Below are 10,729 nucleotides of genomic sequence, written 5' to 3' on the forward strand. Positions count from 1 at the left end.
AGTATGTATGCTTCAGCTTCAATCTCTCCTATAGAAATTCCAGAGGATATTTACCCATGACTACATATCCAACCAACACTCTCACCAAGATGCTGGATGAAATTGGTTTTGTGTGTGTGTGTGTATGTGTGTTTCACAGTTTTAATCAGTTCCCATCCACATTTGCTGTCTGTAGATTTTTGAAAGTGGTAAAAGGCACATAGGTAACCAAAATGTAGAGCTTGTTCAGCAAATCTTCATCCTTATTATGTTTTCTAGACAATCTCGCATGAATGCAGAATGGGACATTCCTTATTCCTTTGGCCCAGACAGTTTTATTGAGCCTGGTTATCAATGCACACATCTGGAGTTCCTATCTCATTCATGGCAAACTTCTGGATTCCTTTGAGTGCCTGAGGGGCACACTTCAGGAAGCCCACTCCATGGATGCACTTGTGAATACTGATGATATACTCTCAGGTCACCACTTTGTTGATGGCAGAATTGCCATTCTTCTTCTTGTCACTCTGTGGGAGCCATATTGTAAGGCCCAAGTTGGAAAGTTAAATTCTATTTTTTAAAAAATTAGTTCTTTGGGGGCTGACATTGTGGTACAACAAGTTGGCTTGCTGACATCTATATCCCATATTGGAGTGCCAGTTCCAGATCTAGCCACTGCACTTCCGATCCATCTCCTTGCAAATGTCCCTGGGAAGGCAGCAGAAGATGGCCCAAGTTACAGGCACTTTCTACCCATATGTGAAGCCAGGATGGAGTTCCAGGTTCCTGCCACAGCCCCAGCTGTTGTGGTCACTTGGGGGAGTAAGCCAGGGGGTAGAAGATCTCCTCTCTGTGTATGTAACTCTCTCTATATATAATCTCCTCTCCCTATGTATAACTGCCTTTTCACACAATAATTTTTTTTATATTTATTTGACAGGTAGAGTTATAGACAGTGAGAGAGAGACAGAGAGAAAAGTCTTCCTTCCATTGGTTTACCCTCCAAAATGGTCGCTACGGCCGGCGCTGTGCCAATCCAAAGCCAGGAGCCAGGTGCTTCCTCCCGGTCTCCCATGTGGGTGCAGGGCCTAAGCACTTGGGCCATCCTCCACTGCCTTCCCGGGCCACAGCAGAGAGCTGCACTGGAAGAGGAGCGACTCTGGGACTAGAACCTGGCGCCTATATGGGATGCCGACACCTCAGGTGGAAGATTAACCAAGTGAGCCATGGTGCTGGCCCCTCACACAATAATTTTTTAAAAAAGGAAATAAAGTACTATTTAAAAATTAGTTCCTAGAAGTCACTTGGAGCAACACAGGCAGCCAACACTTTTTAGCCAAGATCACAGAAAGAAGGAAAGAACATAGATGCAAGCTCAACATGCTCCTCCATGCTGTTCCTGGATGAATTTGCCAAATCCTAAGCACTTTCAAGCCCAGAAGTGTCAGAAAACCCACAGGGATGAGAAAATAAGAATTGATGTTCAAGAACTATGAAGGGAAACAACTTTAGCTTTGAGTTAAACACCAGAAAGACAAAGGAAACAAACCAAATTACATCATACCTTATATAAACTGAAGTTTCATCACAGATCATCTTCATAATTGATTAAACCAAAGTATTCTATTCTTACACTGACTTCGTAGCAAAAAGAAAAATAAACCCTCTCTAGAAGGAATATAAAATCATTCAAATGTCATCAGTTTTTAGACCTAATATCCAGCATTTAATAAAAAATTACTAAACAGGCCAACAGACAAGACCACAGTACCAAAAACCAAAAGTGAAAACCAACAAGAAGAAAAGGGAGACAACAGAAATGAATGCAAAGACCAAATGAATCATATAATGAAGCTATTGCTTATGGAAAAGAAACAATTCCTCCAAACAAGAAAAAATAATCTGAATAGTGGACTTCTCATCTTAAGTTATAAAAGAAAATAACTGTCAAGCTATATTTATTTTTCTAAAAAAATGTGGGGCAGAGATTGATATTCCATCTGCATAATGGCCATTACAGCCAGGACAGGGCCAGCCAATCTGAAGCCAGGGGACTGAAACTCGATCCAGGTCTTCCATATGAGTGGCAAGGACCCAGATACTGGGGTCATCTTCTGCTGCTTTCCTAGGCACATTAGCAGGGAACTAGATCAGAAGTAGAGCATCTCAGATGTGAGCTAGCATCTGTACTGGATGCCTGATACTGCAGGCAGCAGCTTAACTCACTGTACCACAGTGCCAGAAACTGTCAAGCTATATTTCTATATCTAGAAAAAATAAGCACCAAAAGTGAAAGTTTTTTTCTTTGTTTTTTAAAAGATTTATTTATTTATTTGAAAGGCAGAGTTACAGAGAGGCAGAGGCAGAGAGAGAGAGAGAGAGAGAGAGAGAGAGAGAGAGAGAGAGAAAGGTCTTCCATCCATTGGTTCACTCCCCAAATGACTGCAATGGTTGGAGCTGTGCCAATCCAAAGGCAGCAGTCAGGAGCTTCTTTCAAGTCTCCCACCCAGTTGCAGGGGCCCAAGGGCTTGGGCCATCTTCTACTGCTTTTCCAGGCCATAGTAGAGAGCTGGATTGAAAGAGGAGCAGCTGGCCGGCGCTGCGGCTCACTAGGCTACTCCTCCACCTGTGGTGCCAGCACCCCAGGTTCTAGTCCCGATTGGGCCACTGGATTCTATCCCGGTTGCTCCTCTTCCAGTCCAGCTCTCTGCTGTGGCCCAGGAAGGCAGTGGAGGATGGCCCAAGTGCTTGGGCCCTGCACCGGCATGGGAGACCAGGAGGAAGCACCTGGCTCCTGGCTTCGGATCGGCGCAGTGCGCTGGCCTCAACACACCGGCCATAACAGCCACTTGGGGGGTGAACCAATGAAAAAATGAAGACCTTTCTCTCTGTCTCTCTCTCACTGTGTAACTCTGCCTATTGAAAAAAAGAAAAAAAGAAAGAAAGAAAGAAAGAAAGAAAGAAAGAAAGAAAGAAAGAAAGAAAGAAAGAAAGAAAGAAAGAAAGAAAGAGAGAGGAGCAGCTGGATCTTGAACCAGCATCCATATGGGATGCCGGCACTACAGGCGGCGGCTTTACCCGCTATTCCACAGAGCCAGCCCCCAAAAAGAAATTTTATAAGTTTAAAAAGTTCAGTTTATGGTCATACAACTTGCATATAGTTAATGCCAATGAATTATATGCTGAAAAATGGTTGATAGTAATTTTATATTATGTATTTTACCACAGTTCTTTTTTCATTAAAGGAAGAGGAAAAATTAAACTGAAGGTGGGAGTAATGTGATAAGTAAATTATAAGGCCGTTTTTTTTTTTTTTTTTTTTTTTAGTGATGAAGATGGGGTCGGCACTGTGGTACATCAGGTTAACGCCTTGGCCTGCAGTGCCGGCATCCCATATGGGCGCCAGTTCGAGACCTGGCTGCTCCACTTCCAATCTGGCTCTCTGCTATGGCCTGGGAAAGCAGTAGAAGATGCCCGAGTCCTTGGGCCCTTGCACCTGCGTGTGACACCCCGAGGAGGCTCCTGGCTCTTTGCTCCTGGCTCCTGGCTGCGGATTGGCTCAGGTCTGGCCAACTGGGGAGTGAACCATCAGATGGAGGACCTCTCTCTCTTTCTCTCTCTCTCTCTCTCTCCTCTCTATGTGTAACTCTTTCAAATAAATAAATAAATCTTTAAAAAAAATAAAGTGATGAAGAAATAAAGAAAATTTTAAAAAGCTGAAAGAAATTTTCAGTAGCAAATCAAACTTAAAAGGAATATTAAAGGCAGTTTTTCAAAGACAATGAAAATAATCCCACATAGAAATATAGAAATTCAAGACAGAACAAAGGACAGCCGTAAGTAATCAAAACATCAGAAAATAATTCCCTTTAAAGAAGGAGACCAAGGTATACATAAATGAAAATAAAAGCAAAAGGCAGGAGAGTAGCATATGGAGTCAGAGTATCCTGGTGTCCTGCCATTGTTCAGGATGTGATAAAAGTGAAAGTGCATAATATTTAGTCAAGGATGCCTATTATAATGTAAATGATTACTACTAGAAAATACTGTAAAATACTGTATAATCAACTATTAATCAAAGAAAAAAGATTTGCAAAAATAATTCATCAATTAAAGAGGAAAGGAAAGAAAATAAAAGTGAGAAGCACAAAAAGGAAACAATAAAATGATAAACTGAGAATTCAGATATATCAGCAGTTGGAATGAAATTCCCCATCTAAAGAAAATCATCAGACTGGATTAAAAAATAAAACTCAATATTGCTTACACAGACATACTTATATAAGGGCATACTGGGATTAAATCAATATATTGGAAAAATCTGTACAAAGCAAAACAAAAGAACATTGTTACTGCTGTACAACTATCTGGAAAAAAGCAACATTTTTAGAGGTAGTAAATATTTATGATAAAAGGGTCAATCAACTAAATGGACTTACTGATTATAAATTTGCATGCCCTTAATGAGAGCCTTAAAGTATCTGAAACAAAAATTAAAAGAATCAGGGATAAATGTGCATCACAATTAGATCTGAAGATTTGAATATTTCTATTTCAGTGATGGAAAGAACATGCAAAAAATAATATAAGCATTTTAACAAGATTAATGAGTCTTTTTTAACTGCTATACATAACACTATAACATATTTATTTTTTCAATAAAACATTTGACAAGATTGACAAAGTGCATATCATAGATCAAATCTCAACAAATTTCAAAACACTGTAATTATTAATTATAAAAATCTAGGCTGGAAATCAATAATAAAAAAAGAAAAGATCCAACTGTTTGGACAAAAGCAATAAACTTCTAAATAGCTCATGGGTCAAAAAAAATCAGAAAAATTTTGAGCTGAATAAGGGAAAACAGCATATCAGAAATTGAGAGATACAACTAAAACTGTGCTCAATAAAATTCAAAACTTGAAATATTGCTATTAAAGAAATAAAATGCTAAAAAAAAGAAATAAAATGCTACAATTCAACAACTATTAACCTCAGTAAATAAACATATAGTTTTTATTTTCACTACGTATGTTCTACTTCAATCTTTTTAAGTTTACCTTAAAAAATTGTTTTAAAGAAAAAGACACTACTTTAAGATAGTCACACGTGCAACAACTATTGAGCAGATCTCAAAGTCTGTGAATGTGCTTTATAAACCAGTCAACTCTCACTCTTCCTAAATGTATTGACAATCCTTTGCACACCCTAATCTCCCAGGTAGTTTTATTTGTTCGCTTTTTCTGTCTTATACATGCTTTATAGTAAGATAAGCCTTTTCAGAACTACCTGCAGTAAAAGAGAATATCCTGACATTTGGTGGTTCAGTCACCATTCCTCAAACAGGCAGACACAAGCTTCTGGTACAACAGAAAAAACCAGTTCCTCTGCAGGCATTCATCTCACCACACCCAAACAGCAAGAAATATCTATTTAAGCATAGTAATGATCACATTAGCTTCAAAATAAGATTTGCTAAGTATGAAATCTACAGTGGTTATAACCTCAGACACTGCCTGATCCCCTTTGTGACATAATAAAATACAAAGTAAAAATAGTTAGTTGCTTATTTAATGTTGTCTGAACAGCAGGTGTTTCATTACTGCAATCTACTGCAATTGATGCTACCACTGTACCTTATGAATGAAACTAAGTATTGTTTTGGGAAAACAATGAATTCGGTATTTCAGTTCTAGAATGTAACAACTAATGTGTGAAATAAAAATGTCACAATCTACTTGTGAATTTTCATTTGAAAGCATATTTTGGGTGTGGGTGTATGTGTATTAGAAAGTATTCAACTTTATTCACCTCATAAATAGAATTAATTGATCTGTGAGCATACTTCTGAAAGACGTAACTGGAAACATCAGACCAACTTACCAATATAATTCTCAAACAAAATATTAAAGAGCTTTAAATCTGCCTTGCTTTCTTTTATATCACTAGAATATCCTTGGTCCATTTTATGTAGTTTCATTAAATAAAATTGTATAAGGCTATTTCTTCACTGAAATTGCTAACTTAATTTCTAATATCCTCCTACCACAGGATTTTTATTGGAAATCATACTCTGAGATGTAAAGAGTCCAGTGCTCCCTATTGAATGTAAGTAATGCATTTCCTTAAGTACGATACTACCAGGAAGTGCCTCCCTGCCATGTACCTGGGTTTCTGCAGGAGCAGATGATTTCTTGCAGCATTAAAGGTACCTCTTCTTCTCTGGCAGGACGGGCAAATCAGAATTCAGAATAAAACCTCCACTCTAATAATTTCTTCCTGGACTTCCCAATGCCAAAAGCAATGTCCCACTGTCCTTTGAGTGACTTTGAGTGGAGAATACTCCTTCCCACAAAGACACACAAAGGATTCCCTTTGTAAGTTTGCAACAGCCCAGTAAGCAGGGAGAATGATCTTAGGTCATCCTAGATATTGATAATTACCAAAGGGAAGATACTGTCCATTGGCTATTACCCCTTGTTGAAAGATAATGTGCATCTTGGAAATCTTTCTCTACCTCCATCTATTTCCGCATTCTCATCTCCCTTGCTCATTTTAACTTATTAGTACAGGTAATCCTGCTCACTGCAACTGCTTTCATTATTCCCAATCTTCACTCTTTTCTGCCTGAATCCTGACCTTAGTTTTTTCTGTGTCCTTAAAAATTACCAATACTTTTCTGTCAAAACTAAAACTCTAGCGACAGGCAGTTGGAGCAGTGGTTTAGTTGGCACCTGGGATGCCGGTATCCCCTACTGGAGTGCCTGGTCTGAGTCCCAGTACCTCTGCTTTCAATCCAGCTTGCCGCTGGTACACACCTGGGAGGCAGCAGATGATGGCAAAGGTACTTGGGTCTCTGCCACCCATGTGGGAAATTCAGATGTAATTCCTGGCTCCTGGGTTTGGCTTGGCCAAGCCCCAGCTGTTGCACACATTTGGAGAGTGAATCAGCAGATGGAAGATCTGTCTTTCTCTCTCTCCCTCATGCTCTGGCTCTGTTTCCCTGCCTTTCAAATAAAATGAAAATAAAATTTTAATTGTAAAAAAATCTAAAATTCTTTAAAAATAATTATCTTTCAAAAATGTGATTATTTCAGTGTTCAAAATATGTTGAATTACGGAATAAAATATTGATTTACATCTAGGACCCTCAAAAACAGATAAGGCACACAGACCTAAATGCTATTTCATGCTCTATTAAAAAGAGCCCTAAAATAACAATGTTCTATCAGTTTTTTATTTGTCAATTTTTCACTGGAGTGTCTCTAATACTGTGGTAATGCATTTCTAGCTAAAAGATACACTTCCGAGTGGGGAAAGCTTTTTTCTAAAAGCGAAACAAGGAGCAGCTCAATAATACCCTATTTGATAGAGTTCTAGTGACACTTCATTTTCACATACCTTCTGTAATTCAGTTTTCAAATAACCGTTTGAGGTAGGCAGGGCAAGCACCATTATTTGTACTTTAGCACTAGAACAGTCAGAATCAAGTGGCTTACACAGCATTCTAATACTTTCACTATAATACACTTTGCCTTTTCTTCAAGCATTCATAGCAATTCAAATACACACAGTACCAAGTCATCATCATAAACAGTTTCTAACTAGTACTTTAAAAAGTGATATTTTTTATTTTCTGTACCATCTACAAACCAGAAAGGGAGATGCTAAATAAATATTCATTCCAAGGGCTGTAGGGTCTAAAAGATATGTCCTCCATGGGGAAGAAGCACTAAGATTGTCCTAAGTGCATGTCCTAGTATCTGCTACTTAGCTGTACAAGTATGAGTCTATATCCTTCTGCTAAGGGGACAGCTTAAATATTCAATTATCATGAGTTTACCAAGATATGTCAGTTTTATACCCTACTCCAAAGACTCAAATGAGATGAGTGCTGGACTTTGAGTATGCAGGAGCTCTATGAGTGACAAAGAGGTAAATTTGGGCCGTTGCTGTGGCATGGCAGGTAAAGCCACTGCCTGCAGCTCTGGCATCCCATATGGGTCTGATTCAAGTCCCAAATGCTCTACTAGCGATCAAGCTCCCTGCTAATGTGCCTTGGAAAGCAGCAGAAGATGGCACAAGTGCTTGGGCTCCTGCACCCACAAGGGAGATCCCATAGAGGCTCCTGGCTGCTAGCTTCAGATTGGCAGAGCTCTGACCATTGCAGCCATTTGGGGAGTGAACCAGCAGATAGAAGCTCTTGCTCTCTCTTTCTAACTCTACTTTTCAAATAAATAAATAAATCTTTAAAAAAAAAAAAGAGCTAAATTCTACTCTCCTTTTTTATTCCTAGCCATTTAATAGTACTTGGACTGTTTTCATGGTAAGAAGTAAGGAATTCCAGAGAGGGTAAGCTTGCCTAGGGAAGAGCACCAAGATGATTAAGAGAGCCACTATTGCCTGTTTTTGACTTGAGTTTCTAAGCATAGTAGAGAAATCAGTAACATGATGTTCCTTGTGGCTTGCTGGTCTCAGAAAGCCTGAAATCTTGATGGCTCCTGAATATATGAATCAGTCTCTAGTTATCTCTCTCTTTTTTTTTAAGAGTAATTATTTGAAAGGCAAAATGATGGGGCTGGCACTACGGCATAGTAAGCTAAGCCTCCGCCTATGGCAACTGTATCCCATATGGCCACCAATTTGTGTCCTGGCTGCTCTTTCAATCCACTTCTCTGCTTATGGCCTGGGAAAGCAGTAGAAAATGGCTCAAGTGCTTGGGCCCCTGCACCTGCATGGGAGATTCTGAAGAAGCTCCTGGCTCCTGGCTTCAGATCAGCTTAGCTCTGGCTGTTGTGGCAATTTAGGGAGTGAACCAGCAGATAGAAGACCTTTCTCTCTGTCTCTCCCTTGCTCTGTCTGTAACTCTACCTCTCAAATAAAAAAAAAAAAAGTTTTTTTTTTAAATGTCAAAATGAAAGAGAGAAAGAGGTTTTCCATTCACTGGTTTACTCCCTAAATGCTTGCAACAGCCAAGGCTAGAACCAGGCCAGGTCAGGAGCCAAGAACTACATCTGGATCTCCGACAGGGAAGACAGGGACTCAAGTATTTGGGCTATCATCTGCTGCCTTCCAGGCACATTAGCTGAGGGAGCTGCCAAGACTTCAACCAGGCACTTCAACATGGGGTGCAAGTGTCCCAAATGGCAGCTTAACCTGCTGCACCACAACGCCTAACCCTCCTTCTCTCTTTGAACTCACAGGATTTACATAAGCTTCAGTTAGCAGTCTCCAGTATTGCCTGCCAACCTCCTACTCATCCATTTTGACACAACTCAATCATTATCTCCTCCAGGAAGCCATTTCTTCCGTCTGTGCTCCCCACCATCACCCGGTATGCTCCTGCAGAGCCCCATGCTTATCTTAACATAGCTCTTACCACACATGATTGTAAACAGCTTGTCTGGTTTACCTAAAAGACAATAAAATATTGGATGATAAGCTCCACATCTTCTCTTTGTATTTCCAAAACCTAGCATAGAGCCTCCAAATGGAAGAAAGGAAGGAAGGGAGGGAGGGAGAGAAGGAGGGAGGGAGGGAGAGGGGGAGGAAGAGGGAGAGGGAGGGAGAGGTGTGGGGAGGACATGCTTATCCCTAATTCCATCCCAGAACTTCTGGTATCTTATGTCACTTCAGTTTGTCAGTTTATTCAGACTTCCTGTCTGAATAGCTGTATTGAGCTTTTTACTCTATTCTTGCTCTAATTCTCCCCAGACTTGGTTGAGAGGCTTTGGTTGAACACAGTCTGGTAAGACCCTGTAACTCAGGTTATCTTTGTCCTCAGAAAAAGCAGGAGACACAAAAAGTTCCATATTTGCTCCAGTTTCTTCTAACACCAGGCACAGTCCCACCCAATCCCAGAACAGTTTACTCATAAGCTCTCTCTCTGCTTGGTTTGCCTTGGTAAGATGGTCTGTTCAAACACTCATTGTCCAGTGTTTAGTTTTTGTTTGTTTGTTTTGCCCCAGTTTTCCTACTTGTCCTGAGCTGCCAGTATACTTGAATAACCCCCTCTGTTCATATTCACTTTTTCCTGTCTCCCTGCCATCAAACCAACTTTTCTTTTGTTTTCCTGTATTTTGTCTCAGATGACATTTCTCATTAAAAAACTGTCATTGAAATTCAATAAGGCCCAGAAGTCCTGATTCCACCTCATTCTACTTACTTCCTGTGGATTGGCCTTCAATTTCCACAGCTCCTTTTGAATTTGGTTTACGACAGTAAGCAGTTCTACCCTGGAACAACAACATGTACTTTGCTTGATGGTTTTTCCAGCCAAAACCATCTCATGATTGTCCCTTTTCTTCCCAATTCAACTTTCAGAAGCATATTCCCCCTTGAAGATAAGAATTATCAAACTGAAAGACAACATATGTCATTATACATTTCTGAGACAGACTACTTGCCTTAAAGTCATTAAAGTTATTTTTCCTAGAGCCTACTAATAACATTGACTGAATAACTGGTCAACTATTTAGAACAGCACTATGAATTGAGCCAAAATTATGAGTCTGAAATAGCTGGAGAGTTTTCTCTATAAACTTCCATGTGATCACACTGTGGTCATTGCATTTCATGGCATATCCATTTTTATAAGTGTGTTTATGAGTGCGAGAGGTAGCCACTGCTGCTCTGGTTTGCCAGCTTGGCCTGAATACTGTTATTTTAACCACATTCCCCTTTATAAAGAGCACAGTTGGTCAACAGTTCCAAATTCCTGAGGGAACTGTAACTGTTTGTACTAAGA

At 39.7% G+C, this 10,729-nt stretch overlaps 1 long non-coding RNA gene and 1 pseudogene across 1 annotated transcript in view; one reads left to right on the forward strand and one right to left on the reverse strand.

The window, feature by feature from the left end:
• The window catches only part of LOC103349084 (uncharacterized), a 114,850-nt gene extending 105,421 nt beyond the window's left edge, over window positions 1–9,429 (forward strand). Inside the window, exons 5-7 of the long non-coding RNA XR_011378748.2 lie at window positions 3,307–3,542; window positions 6,034–6,090; window positions 9,186–9,429. This is a non-coding gene — a long non-coding RNA (uncharacterized LOC103349084). The remainder of the gene's footprint in view (window positions 1–3,306; window positions 3,543–6,033; window positions 6,091–9,185) is intronic.
• LOC149124542 (large ribosomal subunit protein eL31 pseudogene) lies at window positions 146–1,575 on the reverse strand (annotated as a pseudogene).
• Window positions 9,430–10,729: the final 1,300 nt, after the last annotated feature.

The sequence above is a fragment of the Oryctolagus cuniculus genome, chromosome 9 (assembly GCF_051225735.1).
Source record: "Oryctolagus cuniculus isolate XC-2025 breed Fujian yellow rabbit chromosome 9, ASM5122573v1, whole genome shotgun sequence".
Classification (NCBI taxonomy): Eukaryota; Metazoa; Chordata; class Mammalia; order Lagomorpha; family Leporidae; genus Oryctolagus; species Oryctolagus cuniculus.